Raw genomic sequence first — 4826 nt, 5'->3', positions numbered from 1 at the left:
ATAATACCCTCTAGTTCCATCCACATCATTGTAAATTACAAGATTTCATTTTTTGACAGCTGAGTAATATTCCATTGTATATACACCACACCTTCTTTATCCATTCACCTGTTAGTAGACATCTAGGCTCTTTCCATAGTTTTGGTTATTATGGGCATTGCTGCTATGAATATTAGAGTATAGGTATCCCTTCAGATCAGTACAGTTGTATCTTTGGGTAAATATCCAGTAGTACAATTGCTGGGTCATAGGGTTCTGCTCACATTTTAACGTGGAAAATAAAGTACTGGGAAAAATGAAGGCAGAAATACACTGTAGGTCTCTTAACCCCTAGTTCAGGGTTCTTTGTGCTAATTTTTGGATTGTTCGTACCTTTCTCTGGCAATCTTGGCCATCAGTTGAACACAAATGACTTCCCCGTAGAAAGTTGCTTATTTAAAATTAGACTATTAGACACAACAAGTCTCATTGTAGGAAAGTGCTATTCATCTATAGAGGGAGTAACCTAGAGTAAAGCAAACTAAACAAGACTTTGTCAGTGTTACAGTTTATTAGCAACAGCGCCAAGCCAGAACCTAGGTCTTCTTATGTCAAGCCTTTATCTTAGAAGGTTGTCCCCCATGATGTCTTTTTCTTTTTTATACATGGAAGAATCAGTGCATTTCCTTAAATGCCAAACTTTCCCTAGAGAGAATCCGGTGGGTAAAATAAAGTTCAAAACATTGGTTAGTAGTGGACTTGGTTCAGAGTAAATTCATGATATAAATTTATGATATCCCAGTTTAAAACCTTGGTTGTAATGGGTCTTGATATCTTCTCTTATTTTCTACATTTCAATTTCTCATTCTAGCCTAGTACTTTGGACCCCTGAATTTAATTTTTTTTGGAGCTGCCTCTTCAATTTAACTTAATGCCTGACCTTGTCAGCCTTTTCTCTTGATTCTTTATAATAAATGATCAGGATTGAGTGGTAATCCTTCAATGAGAAAAAGTCTACTAAATATACTTATCTTTATCAGGCACTATAATATCTCTGGGCCTTTTACCTGGCATTTCATGCCTTGCCATTTCTGTTCAATGGTTTGTAAAATGGAAAATTTGTGTCTCATGCTTGCCAGACGTTACTGTCCTTAAGTTTTAATGAGTGTCAACAGTGCCCTAGGCACTACACAAAACACCAAAGGAGCACCACCTCTACGTAGTCTATCTAAATAATAGATTGAAGAGCAGATTGCACATGTGGATATATTTTAATCAATCTGCATTTACTGCTGCTGTAAATTACACAAAAACACAGCTACTCCCCAGATGTCATTACCACCCACAATAACCCAATGGGCATTCTCCCACTTTATGTTCTTAACTGTTCCTGAAAAGTTGCACGGAAATCAAATAATGTTGAAAGCTGTCATGGAACCCGTTATCCTAAGAAGAACCCTTCTATGAAGCAATAGGTAGCTTATTATTAACTTGCTAAAATTTAGTGTAAGATTCTGGGGTTTTATCCTATAGTCACCTACTTTGAATTCTTGGAAACAAACAATTCATTTTTTTCATTCAACATTATTAAATCCCCACTACAGGAAAGGCAATATAAAACAGAGTGCCTTCTTGCATCAAAATAGGAGAAAAAAGCCGCATATACCCTACAATGCAAGAAGAAAGGATATATCCCCAAAACTGTAACAGCTACTCTAGGGATGCTAGAAAAATTCACAGTGAAAAGAAAACTGACAACAAATTAATAATGCATTTACAGAAATTCAAACATACAAATGAAGGTGACTCATCCTAGAAATTTGTCAAATTTTTAGTGTTTTGTCTCCTGTTTTTGTTTTGTGGGGGGGTTTTTGGTTTGTTTTTTTGTGGGGTTTTTTGTTTGTTTGTTTTGCCTCGGTTTACCTCTCTGGCAGCTATGTCTCAAGATATTTAAATCTCAAAATAAAATTAGCCAGCATTGCTAGAAAGCACATGACCCATTCGCTCATTCACCAGATACATGGCGTTGCCAGCCCTGCAATGACCGGCGTGAACCAGCTCTTTGGGCCAGCTGGTAAAAGTGTCTGTTAATTTAAAATAACCTGTTTGTTAATTGCTTTCAACCCAAGTGGTTCTGTTCCTGCACTTTGAACCCTAAAGGTAGTTTGGAGTAAATGTGTCTGGGACCAAGAGGTAATTAATGCAAGCAGGCAGCCACGGCGGCAAGAGCCAGGATGGAGCAAGCAAGGCCCAGCCCTGGTGTCTGTGCTCTAAGGAACTGATCCTGCTGGTCTGTTGTTGGAAATTTTTTTTCCCCTTTCCCTTCTGCCGTCTGGTTGCAGGCTACATACAACTGGAACCCTCTGCCAAAGCGGGCTGTCCCCTCAGCCCTCTGGCACACTGTGTTGATCAGTAGATAAAGCCTTCCCAGCGGTCACAGCAGCCGCTGCCATCAACAGAGCCACAGTGGCAAGCGGGCAGCTCTGCAGAGGACTTTAGCTGCCTCTCCACCTGCCATCACCTCCTCGGGTCCCCCAAGGTTCTCCTTGTTTGCTGAGAGTCATGGTGGTTGCTTGACCTTGGGCCCTGCAGCTGGCTGGCTTCCAGAAAGTTCCTCTGATGACAAGGTGTGCTGAAGATTGTGTTCACGGCATTCAGGCAGGGAGCAGGGGGCTGGTGGGAGAAAAACCTGCTGCAGTTACCTACGTACCTGCCCCAGCTCTGCCCTCCTCTGCAGCAATGATGCAATCTTCTGGCTTGTGGCCCCCCTCTCTGCCCAGCACCCCGCATCCAGTGGCAGACCAGACGGTGACCACCTCCAGGGTAAATGAAAGCAGCAACAAATAAAAAGAAACACCTCCCCCCCCAAAAAAAAAATGAACGAAGGAAATGAATCTTTCCAGTCTGTCAAAGCTTCTTTTGCTGCCTGCTGGAAAAAGAAAAAAGAAAAGAAAAGAAGAATTAAAAAAAAAAAAAAAAAAAGACTGACCTGCCAGCTATTTAAACATGACTGTAACATTTTAAAACATAGGTGACAGACACAGGTTTTATCTGATTGATGCTTCTCTAACTCTCTGAAGTCCTCAGGCCATCTAGAAAGTTATGTCAATTTATAATTTTCCAGTGACTCTGAGTGTGTGTGCGTGTGCATGTGTGTACATGTGCGTGTGCATATGCGTTCTGAAATAGGGACCTGGCATCAGGGCGACGGTTACTCTAATATTCCCTGGTATGGCTGACAGCAAAAATTGCCCTCAAAGATTGAGCTGAGGTAGAACCAGCCAGACTAGTTTTCCCACAACATGTGCTACACCCTCTGAGAAAAGCTGCTTTTTCTTGGCAAACTCATTTTTGCTTTAATGTAACAGGAAAGCATGTGTCATAATGGAGCGATTATTCTCAGTTTCACCATGGCTGGGAATTGGGGGGTGGGGGGAGATGCTTCAGGAAAATGCTGGAGGAGCTTTCCAGAATCGAACCCAGCATTTTGCCCAAATCATAGATTTTTGGTGAAATATGTGTATCAATACCATACTTTTTATTTAAAGATCCCTCTTTCAAAGGACTCTTAATTATATCTAGTTTTTGAACCTTAAATATAGAGCATTTGGGTTTTTTATCTTCACTCAAAACAAGGATAATACTGGTCTACTCTTCCAATTAAGAAAGAGTGGATGTCAAGGTTGTAAGTCAAGAAAAAATTTGTTTCTATTTTCTAAAAAAAAAAAAAAAAAAAAAAAAAAAGTTTCCAAAACCCTTTCAAGTATATTTTTTCTGTTTGATCCTTAACAATAACCCTGGTTGTTTTGTCGGTGTGTAAAATGAGACTTGTATTTTTTTATTTATTTTTTTTTTAATTTTTTTAATTTTTTTTTTATTTTAATTTAAATGACACTTACCCTGGCTAATAAATGGTGACACGGGGGTTTAAACACAGCTCTTCTGATTCCAGATGGCAAGTTTCATCTTTGCACTAAAAATTCTCCAGTTTTCCCTAACTTCTCTGGCCTAGCGATGGTGCAGGGCCAGGTTCACCTCTGCTCAGGACAGACCTATACCTGTGGGCCTGGGAATTTAACCAAACTGGCATGAGAGCCGGGAGGGCGGGGTCCCCTCTGCCAGGGTATTCATGTCCATGACAAAGTTGGCTCTTTGTCACACTCTGTTAATCCATTATTATCTTCTTTCTCTTTCATCACTTAGATTCAGGACCAGCCTTAAGGCAAAGCGAAATGCCAATTCCACTTTGTATGTTTTTGTTGTTTTTAATTTTTTATAACCATTTCCACCAAACGTGGTCACAAGCGGTCTCTGTTAGGTTGCTTATGTATTTGTTTGATTAACCAAAAACCTAATCAAGGGTTACATATGTTCAGGACTGTATGGTCAGGGTTGCATTTCCATTTTATGATGATTCACTTCCCATAAGTAGGAACTGATAATTCTCCTCCAAGTTTAGAAAATATATATATAAACTGGAATATAAACTTGCCACAACACCTAGTTCTAAATTGAGCTTTTCCTTCTCAGAATCACTCAAAGGAGTAGCAGTCATTTTCACAGCTATGAGGTTAGAAGAAGCTTTCCTCCCAGATCAAATTCCTGGAAAGATGTTAAAATGCATCTTCCTAAGTTAAATACGATGATTCCCATTTCTGCGTTCTTTGCTTTCAGAGTCACTTCTTACGCTCACAAAGCTTCCTTCTGTCCTGCATGCATTGCACATCTTTCTTACTCTCATCTTCAAAAGTCTTCCTAAAATCCTCCGTCCTCTCTGAGATCTTCCATGACTAAGTCATGAGGAGGCCGTACGTGAAGGCACGCCCTTTTGCACAATAACACAGCGC

General features: G+C 40.1%; 1 long non-coding RNA gene across 2 annotated transcripts; it reads right to left on the bottom strand.

Moving 5' to 3' along the window:
* Positions 1–542: 542 nt before the first annotated feature.
* LOC144306506 (uncharacterized) lies at positions 543–3318 on the bottom strand. Of its 2 annotated transcripts, none has more exons than XR_013373594.1 (3): positions 2969–3318; positions 2491–2652; positions 543–684 (listed from the first exon to the last, which is right to left on the bottom strand). It is a non-coding gene; the product is annotated as an uncharacterized LOC144306506 (long non-coding RNA). The 2 variants fall into 2 exon arrangements; XR_013373593.1 differs by having other exon boundaries at positions 2501–2652.
* Positions 3319–4826: the final 1508 nt, after the last annotated feature.

This window comes from Canis aureus, chromosome 37, assembly GCF_053574225.1.
Source record: "Canis aureus isolate CA01 chromosome 37, VMU_Caureus_v.1.0, whole genome shotgun sequence".
Taxonomy (NCBI): domain Eukaryota; kingdom Metazoa; phylum Chordata; class Mammalia; order Carnivora; family Canidae; genus Canis; species Canis aureus.
The sequence above is the reverse complement of the archived record's forward strand: the minus strand, read 5'-3'. Positions and strand labels throughout refer to the sequence as shown.